The sequence below is a fragment of the Carcharhinus amblyrhynchos genome, chromosome X (assembly GCF_965287045.1).
Source record: "Carcharhinus amblyrhynchos chromosome X, sCarAmb.v2.hapA, whole genome shotgun sequence".
Taxonomy (NCBI): Eukaryota; Metazoa; Chordata; class Chondrichthyes; order Carcharhiniformes; family Carcharhinidae; genus Carcharhinus; species Carcharhinus amblyrhynchos.
This window is the reverse complement of record NC_137359.1, coordinates 7,290,227-7,314,305: the sequence shown is the minus strand read 5'-3', so window position 1 is coordinate 7,314,305 and position 24,079 is coordinate 7,290,227. Positions and strand designations below refer to the sequence as shown.

Here is a 24,079-nt window from a genome sequence, read left to right as displayed (position 1 = left end):
ATTGTCGTCGCACCAATTCACCAGGTTCTCCTGAAAGTCCCAGGGCCCACTCCCCGGGTCTGCTGTCACTTTAAAATATCCCAGCAAGAGATCCAGCACCCCGTCCGAGAGTTAATCAACAATCAATCAGAGACAAATAATGACAGCTCTGCTCGGAAACTGGGGGAGTTGGAACCAGCAGGGGCGCAGAATGTAACACCACGACGCTATGGAGGTTAGCTTTGATTAACCAAGCGTGAAGCAAAATCCAGAGGCTGTGCTGATTAAACAGAGCAATTAACATAACGAGACAGCGGGGACTCACAGTAATGAGACAGTAAATACCGCATTTTTAATCCCCTTTTCCACTCGAATAGGCTTTGTGAATGAGTCCAGGATTACAGTCGATTCCAATCCAAATGACCCATGTAAATGTATGAATCCATCATGTTGCTTTGGCATTGTACCACTCAGCGCAAGACAGTCCCATGCTCGATCCTCTGTCTATACGTGCCGACTGACCTCAACCAGGGTGACAGTGAGGGTCCACAATGTCCCTGCTCATAAGAGGGTCTTAGGGTGGCACAGTGGTTCGCACGGCTGCCTCACAGCGCCAGGAAACCGGGTTCGATTCCTGCCTTGGGTCACTGTCTGTGCGGAGTCTGCACGTCCTCCCCATGTCGACGTGGGTTTGCTCTGGTTTCCTTCCACCCTCCAAAGATGTGCAGTTGATGTTTTCTACATGGACTTTAGCAAGGCCTTTGACAAGGTACAGTATGGCAGCTTGTTGCATAAGGTTCAATCTCATGGGATCCAGGGTGAGCTATCTAAGCGGATACAAAATTGGGTTCTTGACAGAATATGACGACACCAGGTTTAAGTCCAACCAATTTATTTGATATTAAACTCACAAGCTTTCAGGGTTTGCCCCTTCGTCAGGTGAATGGAGAGTTCTGGCCTCAGACAGAGCATATAACAGCATGGACAGTTTACAGATTACTGATCAGAATGAAGCCAGAGGGTGGTTGTAGAGGTTGTTTTTCAAACTGGAGGCCTGTGACCAGCAGTGTGCCTCAGGGACCAGTGCTGGGTCCCACCATTATTTGTCATATATATTAATGATTTGGATGAGAGTATAGGAGGCATGGCTAGTAAGTTTGGAGATGACACCAAGATTGGTGGCATAGTGGACACTGAAGAAAGTTATCTCCAATTGCAACGGGATCTTGATCAGTTGGGCCAGTGGGCTGATGAATGGCACTTGGAGTTTAATTTAGACAAACGCGAGGTGATGCATTTTGGGAGATTGAACCAGGGCAGGACTTGCCCAGTTAATGGCAGGGCATTGGGGAGAGTTACAGAATAAAGAGATCTAGGGGTACATGTTCATAGCTCCTTGAAAGTGGAGTCACAGGTGGACAGAGTGATGAAGAAGGCATTCGGCATGCTTGGTTTCATTGGTCAGAACATTGAATACAGGAGGTGGGATGTCTTGTTGAAGTTGGACAAGACATTGGTAAGGCCACACTTGGAATACTGTGTGCAGTTGGTCACCCTATTATAGAAAGGATATTATTAAACTAGAAAGGGTGCAGAAAAGAGTTACTAGGATGCTACCGGGACTTGATGGATTGAGTTATGAGGAGAGATTGGATAGAGTGGGACTTTTTTCTCTGGAGCGTAGGAGGCTGAGGGGTGACCTTATAGAGGTCTATAAAATAATGAGGGGCGCAGATCAGCTAGATAGTCAATGTCTTTTCCCAAAGGTAGAGGAGTCTAAAACTAGAGGGCATAGGTTTAAGGTGAGAGGGAAGAGATACAAAAGTGTCCAGAGGGGCAATTTTTTCACACAGAGGGTGGTGAGTGTCTGGAATGAGCTGCCAGAGGTAGTAGTAGAGGCAGGTACAATTTTGTCTTTTAAAAAGCATTTAGATAGTTACATGGGTATGATGGGTATAGAGGGAAATGGGCCAAGTGTGGGACTAACTTAGGGGTTTAAAAAAAGGGTGGCATGGACAAGTTGGGCTGAAGGGCGTGTTTCCACGCTGTAAACCTCTGACTCTATGTGCAGGTTAGGTGGATTGGCCATGTTAAATTGCCCCTTAATGTCCAAAGATGTGCAGGTTAGGGTGGATTGGCCATGCTAAATTGTCCCTTAGTGTCCAAAGATGTGCAGGTTAGGGGGATTGGCCATGCTAAATTGCCCCTTAGTGTCCAAAGATGTGCAGGTTAGGGTGGATTGGCCATGCTAAATTGCCCCTTAGTGTCAGGGAGATTAGCAGAATAAATGGGTGAGGTTAAGGAACTTGGACCTGGATGGGATGTGACAGACCTGATGGGCTGAATGGCCTCCTTCTGCACTGTCAGGATCCTATGATTCTATTCGATGATTCTCTGAAATGTAATGAGGGGTACCAATCGATAACCTGGACTCAAGATGGCCTCTTGGAAGTTCAGGTGGCCCCCGACTGTTTTGGCAGGAGGAGCCACATAGTATTGCGGGCTTCCAGTTGGGAAGGAGGTCTGTCTTTCAGGAGGCACGGGAGCAGCAGAAGGTCCCAATCCAACCTCCCTCGCTGACCACAATGAGGCAATCCTGACATTCTAGCATAATACTCATTGACCTCATGATGGGAACAGAAGGTTTCGAGGGACGTTTCCACCCAGAGGGTGGTGGGAGTCTGGAATTCCCTGTCTGAAAGCGGAGACAAAGACCCTCACACCATTTGTGAAGTATTTCGATGAGCACGCGAAACGCCATAGCGTACAAGGCTACAGATCAAGTCAGGGGGACAATGGGATTAGAATGGATAGGGGTGTGATGGTCAGTACAGACAGGATGGGCCGAAGGGCCTCATTCTGTGCTGCAACAACAATCTCACCGACAAGTATTCGAAATGCTCATCTTAGACAACCTCTCGGGCACTCCCGCGGAGTCGACTTGCTTCCACACGAGTTCTCAGGAGAGTGAGGAGTCCATTGCCTCACCTCCGGTCTCTGTGTCACCAAGGGCAGACGGTGTTCGGGGGAGCGGGTGGGTGGGGCGGGTGAAGTGCCAGGGTTACCACGCCCTCCTCCCACCATCAGCAGTTGGCTTCAGCTTTGATTTGATTTATTATTGTCACATGTATTGGGATACAATGAAAAGTATTGTTTCTTGCGCGTTATACAGACAAAGCACACCGTTCATAGAGAGTGAAAGGAGAGAGTGCAGAAGGTGGTGTTACAGTCACAGCTAGGGGGTAGAGAGAGATAAATTTAATGTTTGATTTATTATCGTCACATGATGTGTAGGTTAGGTGGATTGGCCATGCTAAATTGTCCCTTAGTGTCCAAAGATGTGTAGGTTAGGTGGATTGGCCATGCTAAATTGTCCCTTAGTGTCCAAAGATGTGTAGGTTAGGTGGATTGGCCATGCTAAATTGCCCCTTAGTGTCCAAAGATGTGTAGGTTAGGTGGATTGGCCATGCTAAATTGCCCCTTAGTGTCCAAAGATGTGTAGGTTAGGTGGATTGGCCATGCTAAATTGTCCCTTAGTGTCCAAAGATGTGTAGGTTAGGGTGGATTGGCCATGCTAAATTGTCCCTTAGTGTCCAAAGATGTGCAGGTTAGGGGGGATTGGCCATGCTAAATTGCCCCTTAGTGTCAAGAGATTAGCAGGCTATATATGAATGGTCAAGGGGATAGGGTCTGGGTGGGATTGTGGTGGGTGTAGACTGGATGGGCTAAATGGCCTCCTTCTGCACTGTATGGATTCTATCAATGGCTGGAATTTTACCATCCCGCGAGAATCGGAGCAGACAACGGGAAGGTCTGTTGACCTTGGGTGGGATTTTACGGTTTCGGGACCAGCGAGGCGGTAAAATCCCATTGAGACGAGTGTAAACCTGATTTAAGAAACTGGAGCCCCCGGAGGAAATCCATGCGGACAGCTTCCAGCTCCGCGCAGACCATGGCCCGAGGCCGGATTCACATCCTGAGCACTGAGGCAGCAGCTTTGCCACCGTACCTGTATACTGTGACCAAAAAAGAGAGCAAGACAAACAAACGGACTGCCCAGGCTACACGTTTTTTGATGCCTTTTCGCTGGGTGGGTGTGGGGAAATCTTGCTGTTTGAGATTCTGGCCCTCGATGAAAAGTTAATTCAGAAGCTGCTGCCTCACCTGAACTAAACTGAGTGAAGTCTCTTCTTCTCTGCCTGTGTACAAAGGTAGCATTTTTTTCCCTTGCACCAGTTCGCTTTCTCGGTCTCTTGCGGGTTCTATATTTGTTCTGCATTCCTGGCCTCCATTGACACAAACAGGCAAATATTTGTGAAGCACAGTACACTGCTTTGAGAAGTCCAAAGCTTCTTCTTGCCAGCTCGCCGTCACCAGTCTGTGCCCTCCTGCCAGGATTCCTCTCTGCGCTGATGGACAGCCCGCACTATCACTGCCTCACTCAAAGAGGCCTTTGTTTGCACTGGCTCCCTTCTTTCATACGCCTGGCATGTCTATGCTTTCACATCTCATTCCTCCAGCCTCTTTTTTTTCCCCGAGTGAGCTCCGTTTCTGGTTTTGCGCAGGCCACATTTTGAACGCAGAGCACGGAGAGATCACACTCTCCGACAGGCCATCCGGTTTGGAAGTCTGAGCTGCGCTCACCACCTTGGCCAGGATTCGCCACTCGACAATACTCCCGGCATTAGCACTGCTGCCTCACAGAGCCAGGGATCCGGGTTCGATTCCGGTCTCGGGTCACTGTCTGTCTGTGTGGAGTTTGCACGTTAAAGTCATAGGATCCCTACAGTGCAAAAGGAGGACATTTGGCCCATCCCAGCTCTCCGACATACAAGACCTATCCCTGTAACCCCACATATTTACCCCACTAGTCCCCCTGGATGAAACACCTTTGGACACTAAGGGGCAATTTAGCATGGCTAATCCGCCTAACCTACACATCTTTGGATACTAAGGGGCAATTTAGCAGGGCCAATCCACCCTAACCTGCACATCTTTGGACACTAAGGGGCAATTTGGCATGATCAATCCACCTAACGTGCACATCTTTGGACACTAAGGGACAATTTAGCATGGCCAATCCACCCTAACCTACACATCTTTGGACACCAAGGGGCAATTTAGCATGGCCAATCTACCTAACCTACAAGGCCAGGACTCTCCCCAAAAAATTCTAATTGTCGAACTTGTGTGCAAACTGGAGAGATCCGTCAGCGCTGAGATCAGTGCACGCACAATGGCCCCGCACTACCAATTGCTAGCCAGTCCCACGGCCCCCGCAGTGCCAAATCTTCGTGCCATCATGTCCCCATCGCTGGCCCCTTGACCATTCCTGGGCCCAGCCCCAAACTGCACTCCCCAACGCCCCCAACTCCCCCCCACAGCACGCCCTGATTGCCAGGCTCCCTGCCAATCTCTAAGCAGAGTGGCAGCGGGAGCCCCCCCAACCCCACCTGTAGCACCCTATGTCCTGCCCCACCAGGCCCTGCCCCCTAAGCCCCCATGTGCCCACCCTCTTGGCACTGCCCCATGGCCAGTGCCAAGATGCCCCTGGGCATTTACTAGCGTCAGAAGTAGGCTTATATTAACACTGCAATGAAGTTACAGTGAAAATCCCCTTGTCGCCACATTCCTGTTCAGGTACACTGAGGGAGAATTTAGCATGGCACCTAACCAGCATGGACTTTCGGACTGTGGGAGGAAACCAGAGCAGCCTGAGGAAACCCACACAGACACGGGTTGAATGTGCAGACTCTGCACAGACAGTAACCTAAGCCGGGAATTGAACCCGGGTCCCTGACACTGTGAGGTAGCAGTGCTAACCACTGTGCCACTGCACTGCCCCTGTGCCACCCAAGCATTCAGGAACACAATTGCATTCCTGTTTCCACTTGAAAACTGTCACTGCTGGGATGGCTCTATCCATGAAAGCTAATTGAGTGAGCAGTGCAGTGAGCTTTGATGGGAGATAAACACAGTAAGACGTCTCACAACACCAGGTTAAAGTCCAACAGATTTATTTGTACCAAACTCCACTAGCTTTCAGAACTGGCTGTTTGAACTCTCACCCATCTGATGAAGGAGCAGCACTCCGAAAGCTAGTGGCTTGTGCTACAAATAAACCTGTTGGACTGTAACCTGGTGTTCTGAGACTTCTTACTATGTTTACCCCAGTGCAACGCCGGCATCTCCACATCATAGGAGGTAAAGCCAAGGTTGGGTATGTATATTCGTGCCCCGATTCCAAAAACCATCCGACCAATTTGTGACTTCAATTTCTTCAATGTCTCTTTGTACTTGCTGTCTGTTTGACTACAGTTTTGTGTGCGTTAGCCTGGTGTGACTTTTTACCTGTTGTAGTTTTTCTGGGAAGAGTTCATTTCCCAGTGTTGTATTTTTCCAAATAATCTCCTGAAGTCTGTCAGCGTTCATCACTGGCATTGTACAAGAAATGGAATAAAATTAATTTGAAAACAATGGGGAGGCGATGGCCTCGTGGTGTTATCGCTAGACTATTAATCCAGAAACTCAACTCATGTTCTGGGGTACCCGGGTTCGAATCCCACCACAGCAGATGGTGAAATTTGAATTCAATAAATAATATCTGGAATTAAGAGTCTACTGATGACCATGAAACCACTGTTGGGAAAACCCATCTGGTTCATTATAGAGTCATAGATGTCTACAGCATGGAAATAGGCCCTTCAGCCCAGCTTGTCCCTGCTAACCAGTTTTTACCACTAAGCTAGTCCCAATTGCCCGCATTTGGCCCATGTCCTTCTTGCCCATGTAACTATCCAAATGTTTTTCTTAAAAGACAAAATTGTACCCGCCTCTACAACTACCTCTGGCAGCTTGTTCCAGACACTCATCACCCTCTGTGTGAAAAAATTGCCCCTCTGGACACTCTCCCCTCTCTTCTTAAACCTATGCCCTCTAGTTTTAGACTCCCCTTTGGAGAAAGATATTGGCTATTTAGCTGATCTGTGCCCCTCATTATTTCCTAGACCTCTGTAAGGTCACCCCTCAGCCTCCTACGCTGCAGAGAAAAAAGTCCCAGTCTATCCAGCCTCTCCTTATAACTCAATCCATCAAGTCCCAGTAGCATCCTAGTAAATCTTTGCAGCATTCTCTCTAGTTTAACATCCTTTAGAGAAGGAAATCTGCTGTCCTTACCCGGCCTGGCCTACATGTGACTCCAGAACCACAGCAATGTGGTTGACTCTCAACTGCCCTCTGAAATGGTCTAGCGAACCGTTCAGTTCAAAGGCAACCAAGGATAGGCAGTAAATGCTGGCCAGCCAGCGACGCCCATGTCCCATTAATGAGTGAAAAAATATAGAAGCAGGAGAGGGCCATTCGGCCCTTCAAGCCTGCCCCATCATTCAATACGATCATGGCTGATCTACGCCGGTCTCAGCTCCCTTTCTGTGCCATTTCCCCATCGTCCTCTATTCCTCGATCTATCAAATATTCATCCAACTCCAATTTAAATACTCCGAATGATCCAGCCTCCACCACCCTTTGGGGCAGAAAATTCCAGAGATTCACCACCCTCTGTAAGAAGACATTTCTACAGAGATCAGTTATAAATGACTGGCTCTTTATCATGTAGCTGTGATCCCTTGTTCCAGACTCTGCCGCTAGTGAAAATATCTCTCCATCTACCCTGTTAAACCCCCTGAGAACCTTATGCAGGCGGCACAATGGTTAGCACTGCTGCTTCACGGCTCCAGGGTCCTGGGTTCGATTCTCGGCCCGGGTCACTGTCTGTGTGGAGTTTGCACATTCTCCTCGTGTCTGCGTGGGTTTCCTCCAGGTGCTCCGGTTTCCTCCCACAGTCCAAAGATGTGCGGGTCAGGTTGATTGGCCATGCTAAGAAATTGCCCCTTAGTGTCCTGGGATGCATAAATTAGAGGGATTAGTGGGTATGATATGTAGGGATATGGGGGTAGGGCCTGGGTGGGATTGTGTTCGGTGCAGACTCGATGGGCTGAAGGGCCTCTTCCTACACTGTAGGGTTCTATGATTCTATATGTTTGAATAAGGTCATCCCGCCACTCTGCTAAACTCTGAGGAATACATACTTAGCCTCTCTTGATAGGACAACCTGCTCATCCCAGGAACGAGCCTGCTCAATCTCCTTCGCACTGCCTCCAATGTTACTGGACCCTTTTTGAGGTAAGGGGACCAAAACTGTACGCAGTGTTCCAGGTCAGGCCTCACCAACACCCTGTACAATTACAACAAAACCTCCCTATTTCTAAACTCCAATCCCATTTGCAATAAAGGCCAAAATCTCATTTGCCTTCTTAACTACTGGTTGGACCTACCTGCTAGCTTTTTGTGATTCATGCACTAGAACGCCCAGATCCCTCTGCACTTCACTCACCCGCATTCCCTCTCCATTCAAAATAATCGGATTTTGATTCCTCCTGCTGAAGTGCATGACCTCACACTTCCCCACATTAAACACCATTTGCCAGGTTTTCGCTCAGTCACCCAATCTATCTGTATCCCATTGCAGAATCACGATATCCTCATCACACCCTTCCCTTTACCTATCTTCGTATCATCGGCAAATGGGCAAATATCTCTCTTCTTCTGTGTATAATTAAGCATAATCAAGGATCCCACGCACCCGGACATTCTCTCTTCCACCTTCTTCCGTCTGGAAAAAGATACAAAAGTCTGAGGTCACGTACCGACCGACTCAAGAACAGCTTCTTCCCTGCTGCCATCAGACTTTTGAATGGACCAACCTCACACTGAGCTGATCTTTCCCACCCTAGCTATGACTGTAACACCACATTCTGCACCCTCTCCTTTCCTTCTCTATGAACGGGATGCTTTGTCTGTATAGCACGCAAGAAACAATACTTTTCACAGTATCCCAATACATGTGACAATAATAACTCAAATGTTAACTTGATCTTTCTCTACATCCTTCTCTTCACGCGAGTTCAACAATTAGAATTATTTGGGAAGAGTTCTGGCTTTGCAGGTTAGGTGGATTGGCCATGCCAAATTGCCCCTTAGTGTCCAAAGATGTGCAGGTTAGGTGGATTGGCCATGCTAAATTATCCCTTAGTGTCCAAAGATGGGCAGGTTAGGTGGATTGGCCATGCTAAATTGCCCCTTAGTGTCCAAAGATGTGTAGGTTAGGTGGATTGGCCATGCTAAATTGTCCCTTAGTGTCCAAAGATGTGTAGGTTAGGTGGATTGGCCATGCTAAATTGTCCCTTAGTGTCCAAAGATGTGTAGGTTAGGTGGATTGGCCATGCTAAATTGTCCCTTAGTGTCCAAAGATGTGTAGGTTAGGTGGATTGGCCATCCTGATGAAGGGACAGGCTGTCCCAAAAGCTTGGGGCTTTTGCTACAAATAAACCTGTTTGGACTTTAAACTGGTGTTGTGGGATTTCTTTCTGTCATGCTAAATTGCCCATTAGTGCCCAAAGATGTGTAGGTTAGGTGGATTGGCCCTGCTAAATTGTCCCTTAGTGTCCAAAGATGGGTAGCTTAGAGGGATTAGTGGGGTAAATATGTGGTGTTCTGGGGATAGGGCCTGGGTGGGATTGTTGTGGGTGCAGGGTTGATGGGCCTTCTTCTGCACTGTAGGGATTCTATGCTTTCTGTGGACATGTGGGAGTCTTTGAAAGCCCAGTTGATTAGAGTGCAGGGCAGGAACGTTCTTGTGAAACTAAAGGACAGGAATATCAGGATTCGGGAACCTTGGATGACAGGGGAAATTGTCAACTTGGTGAAGAAATAAAGGAAGATCCAGGCAAAAGAAAACAAAGTCCTTGAAGAACATAGAGAAAGTAGGAAGGAGCTCAAACAGGGAGTTCGGAGGGTTAAAAGGAACCATGAAATCTCCCTGGCCAGCAGGGTTTAGAAAATTTTTTGAAGTTTATTTATTAGCGACACAAGTCAGCTTACATTGACACTACAATGAAGTTAGTGTGAAAATCCCCTCGTCACCACACTCCGGTGCCTTTTTGGGTGCACTGAGAGAGAATTTAGCACCTAACCAGCATGTCTTTCAACGTATGGGAGGAAACTGGAGCACCTGGAGGAAACCCACGCAGACACAGAGAGAATGTGCAGACTCCCACACAGACAGTGACCCAAGCCAGGAATCAAACCCAGGTCCCTGGTGCTGTGAGGCAGTAGTGCTAACCACTGTGCCACATGTGCCACCATGCATAGAAGAATCCCAAGGCATTTTATTCATATATTAGGAGCAAGAGGGTAGTCAAGGATAAAGGAGGGTGGTTATGTGTGGAACCAGAGGAAGTGGGTGAGAACCTTAATGAGTATTTTGTATCGGTATTCAGCAAAGAGAGGGATATGAGGGATATTGAGTTTAGGGAAGGGTCTGTGAATACTCTCGGGCAGCTCAGCGTATGTACGAAGAAGTATTGGATGTCTTGACCAATGGCCAAACATCCCAATTCTGCATATCTGTTGGTGGGAGGCAAAGGCCCAGTGGTATTATCACTAGGATATTAACCCAGAAACTCAGCTGATGTTCTGGGGACCCAGGTTCGAATCCCGCCACGGCAGATGGTGGAATTTGAATTCAATAAAAAATATCTGGAAGTAAGAATCTACTGACAACCCATTGTCGGAAAAACCCACCTGGGTCACTAATGTCCTTTAGGGAAGGAAATCTGCCGTCCTTACCCAGTCTGGCCTATTCCAGAGCCACAGCAATGTGGTTAACTCTTAACTGCCCTCCAAGGGCAACTAGGGATGGGTAATAAATACTGACCCAACCAGCGACGCCCATGTCCCATGAACGAACAAGGAAAAAATGATGGCAGAGGTTCACAAAAGTTGGGAGAATGTAGGATAATGTCCTGTAAATATGGTTACTGTTTGTACTGTTACTAATTCGGGCTGTTAATCTTGTTACAAATGACTGGGTGAAAGACTAACAGATCGCAAGCTCTTATCCAGCTGGAAAGAAATTGGACTTGTGTTGAAGGGTATTGGGGGTGTGTTGACCTCAGTACCAGTGTCGGGCCAGTGTTTGAATCGGGTTTACTGTGCCCCTCTGTGTGCTGAGGGAGGCTAAGAGGCAGGTCTCAGACTCCCAGGGAGCTGTCCCTCCATGACGTCTCGGCTGCAAAGGCCTCAGCAAAGGGACTGTCTCTTTCATGGCTCCCGGGCGAGAGCACTGGACGCTTCCTCAGGCGGGTGGCTTTTAGCCAACTCTTTGTCTTCAGGGCTGCTGCGCACTGAGTCCTGAGGCTCCCAGCCAGGGTTGGCAGTGCCAGCTCTGAGTCAGCTTCAGAGGTCAGTCCCTCGGAAGAGAGAGTGCTCAGGGTTGGCTCGGGGTCAGAGTCTGGGTCAGTGAGTGGGGCTTGACCGCGATCAGGGTCGGGAACAATGCTGGGACTGGCACTGGATCCGGAGCTGGGGCAGTGCCGGGACTGGCACTGGATCCGGAGCTGGGGCAGTGACTGGGACTAGATCCATAGCTGAGGCAGTGACTGGGACTGGCACTGGATCCAGAGCTGGGGCAGTGCCCGGGACTGGCCCTGGATCCAGAGCTGGGGCAGTGACTGGGACTGGCACTGGATCCAGAGCTGGGGGAGTGACTGGGGTTGGCACTAGATCCAGAGCTGGGGCAGTGCTGGGACTGGCAGTGGATCCAGAGCTGGGGCAGTGACTGGGACAGGCACTGGATCCAGAGCTGGGGCAGTGACTGGGGCTGGCACTGGAGCCAGAGCTGGGGCAGTGCCTCTCCTTCACTTCCTCTGATGTTTCTGTGCACTCTCGCTCTCTCTCTGGCACCTATTTATACAGGTCAGTTCCTCTCTCTTTATGTATTCTCTTTACAGCAGAATGGAAAGAGAAGTGAATCCAGCACTCTGTACCTCGTGAGGTATCCTGCCCCACATCTTCAACTATCCATGTCTCAAGAATCTACTTGTTTCATCACAAGAAGCCCCTCAGGTCATATTCTTGGCCTTGACAAGGCCTCATCCTTAAATTGAGGGGAGCTGGCAACAATATCAGCTCATGATAATTTGCAATAATTCATCAAAGTCCACAAATATGCAGGTTAGGTGGATTGGCCATGCTAAATTGCCGCTTAGTGTCCAAAGATGTGCAGGTTAGGTGGATTGGCCATGCTAAATTGCCCCCTAGTGTCCAAAGATGTACAGGTTAGGTGGATTGGCCATGCTAAATTGTCCCTTAGTGCCCAAAGATGTACAGGTTAGGTGGATTGGCCATGCTAAATTGCCCCTTAGTGTCCAAAGATGTGCAGGTTAGGTGGATTGGCTATGCTAAATTGTCCCTTAGTGCCCAAAGATGTGCAGGTTAGGTGGATTGGCCATGCTAAATTGTCCCTTAGTGTCCAAAGATGTGCAGGTTAGGTGGATTGGCCATGCTAAATTGCCCCTTAGTGTCCAAAGATGTGCAGGTTAGGTGGATTGGCCATGCTAAATTGTCCCTTAGTATCCAAAGATGTGTAGGTTAGGTGGATTGGCCATGCTAAATTGTCCCGTAGTATCCAAAGATGTGTAGGTTAGGGTGGATTGGCCATGCTAAATTGTCCCTTAGTGTCCAAAGATGTGTAGGTTAGGTGGATTGGCCATGCTAAATTGTCCCTTAGTGTCCAAAGATGTGTAGGTTAGGTGGATTGGCTGTGGTAAATTGCCCCTTAGTGTCCAAAGATGTGCAGGTTAGGTGGATTGGCCATGCTAAATTGTCCCTTCATGTCAGGGGGATTAGCAGGGTAAGCACATGGGGTTATGGAGATGGGTGGGAATGTTATCGATGCCGGCTCGATGGGCCGAATGGCCTCCTTCTGCACTGCAGGAATTCGATGATTCTGTGAAAACATTACTTCAGAAAGGGTTTCAATTGAAAACACTGCGTGGGGCTGTGTGGTGTGGCTGCAGAGCGTGTGTTCACGCAGTGCTGTGTAACGTGGGATCTCTCCTATGTCCTTGTGGTCCTCTTAGGCCCTCTTATGTTCGGACTCAAGTCGGATACTTTTGAAGTTCATTTATTTGTCGAGACTTGGACAGACGAAGGCTGCCTGGAAGAATCAAAGCTTTCACATTCCCCTCGCTGAAACGGTGAATCCCAAGGGTGGTCAAGTGGCTGTTATTTTACTTCCTTCTTTCCATTTCCTGGATGTGGACAAGAGAAGAGATCCCACTTTGTCCTGAGACAATGTTTGTTGAATTTTAATTTACTCTGCAATCTGATTTTCGACGCAGTCTGACTGAGGAGGCTTTGAACTAACACTGAATCTTCGATACAGAGAGGTCATTCATTGTAAAAGACGCAAAAAGGGCCAGAGCAGCGAGAATTTGCATTTATATAGCACCCCGTTACATCGCTTAGAAATATCTCAAACATTTGCAATGAATTTGGTTGATGTGAAATGGGAATTCGATATTTTGTTCTGACCATTCACCTCAAGTAACCAGCTGGACCAGCTGTTTGTGGGAGGAACGTTGGCCAGGATATTATGAATCTTGACCACCTTCTCCACAAGCGGCACAGTGGTTAGCACCGCTGCCTCACAATGCCAGGGATCCCAGTCTGATTCTCAGCCTCTGGTCACTGTCTGCATGGAATCTGCAAGTTCTCCCCGTGTCTGCATGGGTTTCCTCCAGGAGCTCCCGTTTTCTCCCACAGTCCGAAAGACGTGCTGGTTAGGGTGCATTGGCTGTGCTAAATTCTCCCTCCGTGTACCCGCACAGGAGTGTGGCGACTAGGGGATTGTGGTGACTTGGAAATATGCATGCTGTTCCTTCACTGTCACAGGATCAAAATCCTGCAACTCCCTCCCTCACAGCACTGTGGGTGTAACTACACCACAGGGACTGACTGATGTCCAATAACAATCCTGGAACTCCCTCCCTAACAGCACTGTGGGTGTACCTACACCACATGGACTGACTGATGTCCAATAACAATCCTGGAACTCCCTCCCTAACAGCACTGTGGGTGTACTTACACCTCAGGGACTGACTGATGTCCAATAACAATCCTGGAACTCCCTCCCTAACAGCACTGTGGGTGTACCTACACCACATGGACTGACTGATGTCCAATAACAATCCTGGAACTCCCTCCCTAACAGCACTGTGGGTGTACCTACACCTCATGGACTGACTGATGTCCAATAACAATCCTGGAACTCCCTCCCTAACAGCACTGTGGGTGTAGCTACACCACATGGACCGACTGATGTCCAATAACAATCCTAGAACTCCCTCCCTAACAGCACTGTGGGTGTACCTACACCACATGGACTGACTGATGTCCAATAACAATCCTGGAACTCCCTCCCTAACAGCACTGTGGGTGTACCTACATCACATGGACTGACTGATGTCCAATAACAATCCTGGAACTCCCTCCCTAACAGCACTGTGGATGTACCTACACCACATGAACTGACTGATGTCCAATAACAATCCTGGAACTCCCTCCCTAACAGCACTGTGGATGTACCTACACCACATAGACTGATAACAATCCTGGATCTCCCTCCCTAACAGCACTGTAGGTGTACCTACACTTCAGGGACTGCTGTGAGTTTGAGAAGGCAGCTCACCACCATTTCTCAAGGGGTATTTGGGGATTGGCAATAAATGCTGGCCTGGACAGTGAATCGTGTAAAAGAATTATCAAAAAACTTTCTGAAGTGGGATATTAAGAAGTCAGAATGCAAGCACAGTAAAACAAGCTGAGGGGTGGGAGGTTTAACAAAGAGAACAAAGAACAACCCAGCACGGGAAACAGGCCCTTCGGCCCAACGAGCCCGTGCCGCCGCATCACCCTACACCTATTCTACCCTGCATGTCTACGAATGGAACCCCTGACTTAGCCAGATTCAGGGGAGAATAGTGTCAATTTGGTAAAACCAATCAGCCTAAGAGCACATCTTTGGGGTGTGGGAGGAAACTGGAGTGCCCGGAGGAAACCCACGCAACCACAGGGAGAATGCGCAAACTCCCACAGACACAGGCCCAAATCCATGTATCTGCACAGCTAGCAGTGCTAGTCACCGAGCTGTTGCGGCGCCCGTCTACCGGTCCAGGATCAAGCACACACACTGACACGAAGTACTAGGCCACTCCCGGAACTTCCAAGAGCAGCCCACGCACGACCCACCGTGTGCATGCCCCTCATTTGACACGAGGTGGACCTCCACCTGCAGAATAAAAAGACAAAAACGTTAATCTTACAAGCCTGCTTTTCCAGTGTCTCCCAAGGTTCTAACCTTATTTAATAGCCCCTACCATAACCCTCCATCCTCGTTTCACTCATGTGTCTATCTAACTGAACCTTAAACGAGTCCAACGTTCCTGCCTCCACCACCCTACTCGGTAGCGCGTTCCACACCCCCACAACTCTCTGCGTAAAGAACCTTCCTCTCACTTCCAAATTATACCTCTCCCCCCTCACCCTTAAATCATGACCTCTCGTGTTTGTACCCAGTCTAGGGAGCAGTCTCTCACTATTAACTCTATCTATTCCCTTCAGTATCTTATATACCTCTATCATGTCCCCCCTCAATCTCCGTCTTTCCAAGGAGAACAGTCCCAGTTTCTCTAACCTTTCCTCGTAACCCAGCCCCTCCATGCCAGGCAACATTCTGGTAAACCTCCTCTGCACCCTTTCCAGAGACTCCACGTCCTTCCGGTAGTAAGGTGACCAGAACTGGACGCAGTACTCCAAATGCGGTCTAACCAACGTTCTGTACAACTGAAGCATTAGACGGCAGCTTTTATACTCTATATCCCTTCTTATAAAGGCTAACATTCCATACACCTTCCTAACAACCTTCTCCACTTGTGACGCAACCTTCATGGATTTGTGAACCTGCACTCCCAGGTCCCTCTGTATGTCTATACTCCTAATCTGTCTACCTTTTATCACATAGCTCCTCTCTGCATTATTCCTTCCAAAATGCATCACCTCGCATTTGTCAGGATTAAATTCCATCTGCCACCTATCTGCCCAATGCACCAACCTATCTATATCCTGTTGTATCACCTGACAATCCAGTTCAGTACCCGCCAACCCTGCCATCTTGGTGTCATCAGCAAACTTGCTGATCACACCACCTACACTCTCTTCCAAGTCATTTATGTATACTACAAAGAGGAGAGGTCCCAGTACTGAGCCCTGCGGCACACCACTGGTCACTGGCCTCCAGCCCGACAAGGTTTAGGGGTGATGTGAGGAAAAGCCTTTTACCCAGAGGGTGGTGAGGGTCTGGAATGTGCTGCTTGGGAGGGTGGGGGAGGCCCCACACCCTTTACAGAGTACCCGGATGAGCACTTGGCACATCATAACATTCAGGGCCAAGAGCTGGGAAATGGGATCAGCTGGGAGGTCAGGTGTTTCTAATATTATTGCCAACTTTAAGGGTGTTCAAACAGTCAGTGGATAGGCATATGGATAACATTGGAATAGTTTAGGTTACAGGGTCATTAGATTGGTTCCACTGGTCGGCACAACATCGAGGGCCGAAGGGCCTGTACTGCGCTGGAATGTTTTATGTTCTAATATGTCAGGGCAAACTCGATGGGCCGAAAGGCTTCTTCTGCACTGTTATGATTTTCTGATTCAATGAAAACACTGGCTCTGAGTTCAAAAGGCAGCAATCTATTGTGTCGAATCCTGGGCTGCAGATTAAGTCGCCCAGTGAATGAGGATACTTTGGTCCAGCTAAGCTCCCTCGATTCCTACCTTAACTCGATTATTTTGAACCTTGTACTTGTTCAGATCGATCATCATTTCAACTGAACATTCGCTCTTAGCTTTCACCCAGTTCTGCTAAAGTAACTGAGTTATGAGGCAATCAACTTTTACTCAAATCAATCCAAACTCTGAATTTTCACTGATAGATGGTGACAGAATCTTTTTTATTCGATCGTGCGACATGGGTGTCTCTGGCTGGGCCAGCATTTATTGCCCATCCCTAGTTGCCCTTGGAGGGCAGTTGAGAGTCACCCACATTGCTGTGGCTCTGGAGTCACATGTAGGCCAGACCGGGTAAGGACGGCAAATTTCCTTCCCTAAAGGAACCAGATGGGTTTTTTCCGACAACGGTTTCATGAGTAGATTCTCAATTCCAGATATTTTTTATTGAATTCAAATTCCACCATCTGCCGTGGCGGGATTCGAACCCAGCTCTCCAGAACATTAGCTGAGTTCCTGGATTAATAGTCCAGCTACATTACCACGAGGCCATCGCCTCCGCTTTAATGGAGTTTAATTTTCTCTGGGGTTCACCTGATCACCAATCATCATTTCATCAGTTTAAAGTTTATTTATCAGTGTCACAACATTAACACTGCAACGAAATTAAAATGTGAACATCCCCAAGTCGCCACACTCTGGCGCCGTTCAGATACACTAAGGGGCAATTTAGCACGGCCAATCCACCTAACTGACACATCTTTGGACACTAAGGGACAATTTAGTTCGGCCAATCCACCTAACCTACACATCTTTGGACACTAAGGGGCAATTTAGCATGGCCAATCCACCTAACTGACACATCTTTGGACACTAAGGGACAATTTAGTACGGCCAATCCACCTAACCTACACATCTTTGGACTGTGAGAGGAAACTGGAGCACTCGAAGGAAACCCACCCAGACATGGTGAGAACATAGAGGCTCTACACAATGACCCAAGGCCGGAATTGAACTTGGGACCCTGGCACTGTGAGGCAGGTTAGATGGATTGGCCATGATAAATTGCCCCTTAGTGTCCAAAGGTGTGCAGGTTAGGTGGATGGGCCATGCTAAACTCTCACTTGGCATCCAAAGGTGTATAGGTTAGGTGGATTAGCGGGTAAATACGTGGGGTTTCGGGTATCAGTACTGTGTAAGATTATAAAAAAATGGTTCTCTGCTGACTCGATGGGCCGAATGTCCTCCTCCTGCACTGTAGGGATTCTATAATCCTTGCCCTCTACTTCCTGACTCAGTGTCCGTAGGGTATCATTACTCTCAGGCAACCCTCTCTGATCTTTTCATCATCTATGACTTTTTCTCAAATTTCTTCATTGTCCCTATTACAGTGAAGACACTCTGAGTCAGTCTTTGTGCTTGATTTCAGAATTGCCAATCTGACACTTATGCAATGCCTACACAATACAGACAAATATGGACATGGGCCTCCAATTGTGGAACAATATCGCGGTGGCAGAGTGGTTAGCACTGCTGCCTCACAGCACCAGGGACCCAGGTTCGATTCCTGGCTTGGGGCACTGTGTGGAGTCTGCACACTCTCCCCGTGTCTGCGTGGGTTTCCTCCGGGTGCTCCAGTTTCCACCCACAATCCAAAAAACCTTTTGCAGGTTAGGGTGTATCAGCCATGCTAAGTCCTCCCTCAGTGTATCTGAACAGGAGTGTGGCCATTAGGGGATTTTCACAGTAACTTCATTGTGCTGTTAATGTAAGCCTACTTGTTACAAACTTTATGTAAGTTTTCTAAAGGTTCTGCATAACCTCCCTGCTTTTGTACTCAACGGGCAGACTTTAACCACCTCGCTCGAGCAAAACCATAAAATCCCGCCTGACAATACTGACAAATCCACTGTCTGCAGCCCCTCAACCGCTCCGATTCCCGTGGTGGGCAGGGCAGTAAAATCCCGGCCAATAACTCTCCTTCCAAAGCCCAAGATTTTGCCATCTTCAAAGATCTACCCACATGTACCCACAGGGCCCTCTGCCCTTGCACCCTCTTTAGAATGATGTCATTAAGTCTGTATTGCCTCTCTCTAACCCTCTGCTAAAACGTATCATCTCGCACTTCTGTATTAGACTCTATCCACCATTTGTCTGCCCACCCTGCTAGCCTATCCATGTCCTCGTGTGGATCACCCTCACTGTTTGCCATTCCTCTGAGTTTGCAATTCTATTATTTATTCCAATATCTGAGAAATTTCTGTTCTGTCCTTTCTCAGATCAAAGTGAAGCAAGCTACCTTCACCCATGGGGTTAGGTTAGATTTGTGAGTGTTTTCCTCCATGGCTTGCCCTCTATGTGCCAAAATGCTGCCCATAGTCATATTGGGATTGATGCCCTGTCTGATAAGAACATAAGAAATAGGAGCAGGAGTAGGCCATCTAGCCCTTCGAGCCTGCCCCGCCATTCAATAAGATCATGGCTGATCTGAAGTGGCTCAGTTCCACTTTCCCGCTTTCTCCCCATAACCCTTAATTCCCTTGTCTATCAGAAATCTATCTACCCGTGACTTAAATACATTCAGCGAGGCAGCCTCCACCACTTCAACGGGCAGAGAATTCCAGAGATTCACCACCCTTTGAGTGAAGAAGTTCCTCCTCAACTCTGTTCTAAACTGCCTCCCCCTCTTATTTTGAGGCTGTGCCCTCTAGTTCTGCCATCCATTCTAAGTGGAAAGAATCTCTCTACCTCTACCCTATCTAGCCCCTTCATTATCTTGTAAGTCGCTATAAGATCCCCCCTCAGCCTTCTAAACTCTAATGAGTACAGGCCCAATCTACTCAATCTCTCCTCATAAGTAACCCCCTCATCTCTGGTATCAGCTTGGTGAACCTTCTCTGTACTCCCTCCAAGGCCAATATATCCTTTTGCAAATAAGGGGACCAAAACTGCACACAGTACTCCAGTTGCGGCCTCACCAGTGCCCTGTACAGTTGCAGCAAGACCTCCCTGCTTTTATATTCTATCCCCCTCGCTATAAAGGTCAACATTCCAACATACCCACAGTATCCTTGAAACTCATGCTGACATGGGGAGAATGTGCAGACACCGCACAGAGAGTGACCCAAGCTGGGAAGCGAACACAGGTGCCTGGAGCTGTGAGACAGTAGTGCTAAGCACTGTGCTGCCCAGTGCGCCACTGTGCCACCCTGGCGCAGAGGGTACGGAAGCAGATTTACCAAGAATGATTCCAGGCATGAGGGGATTTTAGCTTCAGGGTTTGGATTGGAGAAGCTGGGGTTGTTCCCCTTGGAGCGAAGGAGATTGAGGGGAGATTTGTTCGAGGTGGACAAGATTAGATACGGGCTCAAAGAAAAACTATTCCCTTGGCTGATGGTCCAAGGACTAGGAGGACACAGATTTATGGTTTTGCGAAATGAAATAGCTCTTCAGAGGCTGGTGTCCCTCCACCAGGTTCCCCTTTTTTCCAAGCTCCATTCCATTCATTGAGTGCTTCTGATACACAGCGAATGTTCTGGGGACCCGGGTTCGAATCCTGCCACGGCAGATGGTGGAATTTGAGTTCAATAAAAAATATCTGGAATTAAAAATTTACTGATGACCATTGTCGGAAAAACCCATCCGGTTCACTCATGTCCTTTAGGGAAGGAAATCTGCCGTCTTTACCTGGTCTGGCTGACATGTGACTCCAGAGCTGCAGCAATGTGGGTGACTCTCAACTGCCCTCAGGCAACTAGGTATGGGCAATAAATACTGGCCAAGCCAGCAACACCCGCATCCCATGAATTAATAAAAAAACACAGTCAGAATCTGGAGTGTCAGTAACCCTGACATTCCCAGTTTTATTTATGCTACATTGTCCCTCAGTGTCCAAAGATGTGCAGGTTAGGTGGATTGGCCATGCTAAATTGTCCCTTAGTGTCCAAAGATGTGCAGGTTAGGTGGATTGGCCATGCTAAATTGCCCCTTAGTGTCCAAAGATGTGCAGGTTAGGTGGATTGGCCATGCTAAATTGCCCCTTAGTGCCCAAAGATGTGCAGGTTAGGTGGATTGGCCATGCTAAATTGCCCCTTACTGTCAGGGAAATTAGTAGGGTAAATATGTGTGGTTACAGGAATAGGGTCTGGGTGGGATTGTGGTTGGTGCAGGCTCAATGGGCCAAATTGCCTCCTTCTGCACTGTAGGGATTCTATGATTTTAAGATAACGTGGAGATGTTTAAGATTGGGCAGATATTGAATGAGTCAGAAAGGAGGTGGACAATGTCGACCCAGTCAAATGGTTTGCTGCAACAAAGTATTCAAATAAGAAAGGATCCTGAGTTTGAAGTGGCACCATTAGCTTGAGATTGGGGTAGATAGAGATCTATCAAAGGGACATTGGGTAAGGGCAGTGTTTCGAAAACATTTTTGTGATCCTTTGACCTATCCTCTTTGTTAGCGCGAGTGGGCGAAACGACCACTACGGACTAAGGGTGAAGTTCAATAACGGCACCGCTTTATTTTCTTTTACGTCGACGGAGAGGCACAGTCGGGACATACAATCGGACTGTCCCGAAAGTGCTCCAATGATCCGCCGCAACGGGCTATAGTTACACATGATCTTCGGTGTAGTACGCGATTCAAACGCTAATACTTTATTTACAGTATTCAACCTTAGCCATCCTGTATCGATGTTTTCGAGTGTTGAGAAAATTGTTTGAAGTGTGTGTTAATCGTTTTTGTCTGATTGGCTATTAATGGTCTAGAATCTCCGGGGTTTGAACCATAGGTGTGTCATTGATCTCAAAAGAGGTTTTGAGGGGCCAGGAACGTTTCCTTAGCTGTGCTAATTTTAGGTGTCTCCATGGGTGTTTGACTGGTTTAGAAGTGCTGATTTTGATGGGGTGGGGATTTAGTTCCTGTCCCGCTTCCCTTGTGTGCTAGCCCCCATTTGCATTCTAAAAGCATGCTCTTGCCTACTGATCGGTGTCTGTTACTTTGTGATTTTTAGTGGAGAGGCTCTGAGTGTAACTTTAGCCTGCTTCCATTTTGTGTGCCCAATTTCATAAAATTTGTTGTCCGATAACACTCTTAATGAAGGAAATCAGCATTAGTGGAGAAATGGTTTTGGGGAAATTGATAGGAATGAAGGTAGATAAATCTCCTGATAATCTTCATCCCAGAGTACTTAAGGAAGTGGCTCTGGAAATAGTAGATCTATTTGTGATTATTTTCCAAAATTCTGTGGACTCTGGAATAGTTCCTACAGATTGGAGGGTAGCTAATGTAAGCTGTCCAATAAGAGAGGTAGAGAGAAAACCGGGAACTATAGACCAGAGAGCTTAAGGTCAATACTGGGGAAGTTGCTGGAGTCTGTTATCAAGAATTTCATAACTCGACATTTGGCAGGCAGTCGTGTAATCAGACAAAGTCAGCATGGATTTACGAGAGGGAAATCATGCTTGAAGCCTCTATTGGAGTTTTTTGAGGATGTAACCAGTAGAGTTGATTGAGGAGAACCAGTGGATGTGGTTTATTTAGACTTTCAGAAGGCTTTCAACAAGGTCTCACGTAATAGACTATTATATAAAGTTAAAGCACATGAGATTGCAGGTAATGTTTTGAGATGGATAGAAAGCTGGTTAGCAGATAGAAAGCAAAGAGTTGGTATAAATGAGTCTTTTCTGATTGGCAGTTAGTGACTAGTGGGGTTCCACAGGGATCTGTGCTCAGACTCCCAACTGTTCACATTATATATTCATGAGTTAGAAGAGGGAACTGAATGTCTTATCTCCAAATTTGCAGGTGATACAAAGTCGGGTGGGAGGGTGAGCTGTGAGGAGGATTCAGAGATGCTTCAGTGTGGGGCGGCAGGGTGGCACAGTGGTTAGCACTGCTGCCTCACAGCGCCAGGAATCTGGGTTCGATTCTGGCCTTGGGTCACTGTCTGTGTGAGTTTGCATGTTCTCCCTGTGTCTGCGTGAGTTTCCTCCGAGTGCTCCGGTTTCCTCCCACAGTCCAAAGACGTGCAGGTTAGGTGGATTGGCCATGCTAAATTGCCCCTTAGTGTCCAAAGATGAATAGGGTAAATAAGTGGGGTTACGGGGATAGGCCTGGGAATGATACTGTGCCAGAGAGTTGGTGCAGACTCGATGGGCCAAATGGCCTCTGTCTGCACTGTAGGGATTCTATGATTTGGACAGGCTATAGGGAAAGGGATGTTTTACTGCAATTGTATAGGGCATTGGTGAGGCCACACCTGGAATATTGTGTGCAATTTTGATCTCCTTATCTGAGGAAGGATGTTCCTTGCTATAAAGGGAGGACAGCGAAGGTTTACCAGGCTGATTCCTGGGATGGCAGCTCTGTCATATGAGGAGAGACTAAGTCAGTTAAGATTATATTCACTGGAGTTTAGAAGAGTGAGAGGGGATCTCATAGAAACTTATAAAATTCTAACAGGGTTAGACAGGGTAGATTCAGAAAGAATGTTCCCGATGGTGGGGGGAGTCCAGAACTAGGGGTCATAGTTTGAGGATAAGGGGTAAACTTATAAAATTCTAACAGGATTAGACAGGGTAGATTCAGAAAGAATATTCATAAGAACATAAGAAATAGGAGCAGGAGTAGGCCATCTAGCCCTTCGAGCCTGCCCCGCCATTCAATAAGATCATGGCTGATCTGTCGTGGCTCAGTTCCACATTCCCGCCCTCTCCCCATAACCCTTAATCCCCTTGCCTATCAAAAACCTATCCCGGCCTCACCAGTGCCCTATACAGCTGCAGCAAGACCTCCCTACTTTTATATTCAATCCCCCTCGCTATGAAGGCCAGCATCCCATTCGCCTTCCTGACCACCTGCTGCACCTGCAGGCTGGGTTTTTGCGACTCATGCACAAGGACCCCGAGGTCCCTCTGCACCGTCGCATGCTGCAGTTTTTCGCCACGTAAGTAATAGTCCTTCCTACCATTATTCCTACCAAAGTGGACAACCTCACATTTGCCAACATTAAATTCCATTTGCCAGTTCCTGGCCCATTCGCCCAGCCTATCTAGATCCTTCTGCAGACTCTCCACACCCTCCGCACAATTTGCCGTTCCACCAATCTTGGTGTCATCAGCAAATTTCAACATCATACACTCGGTTCCCTCCTCCAGATCATCTATATAAATGGTGAATAGCTGAGGCCCCAGCACCGACCCCTGGGGCACTCCACTAGTCACCAACCGCCAATCCGAATAGCACCCATTGACCCCCACTCTCTGCCTCCTATTTGACAACCAATCCTCTATCCACGCTAACACCCTACCCCCAACTCCATGCCCCCTGACCTGCAATAACCTCTTGTGAGGCACCTTGTCAAACGCCTTCTGAAAATCAAGAAAGACCACATCCACCGGCTCTCCTCTATCC

At 47.9% G+C, this 24,079-nt stretch overlaps 1 long non-coding RNA gene across 1 annotated transcript in view; it reads left to right on the top strand.

The window, feature by feature from the left end:
- Positions 1 to 559: 559 nt before the first annotated feature.
- LOC145362012 (uncharacterized) overlaps positions 560 to 24,079 on the top strand; it is a 40,543-nt gene continuing 17,023 nt past the window's right edge. Inside the window, exon 1 of the long non-coding RNA XR_013889907.1 lies at positions 560 to 748. This is a non-coding gene — a long non-coding RNA (uncharacterized LOC145362012). The remainder of the gene's footprint in view (positions 749 to 24,079) is intronic.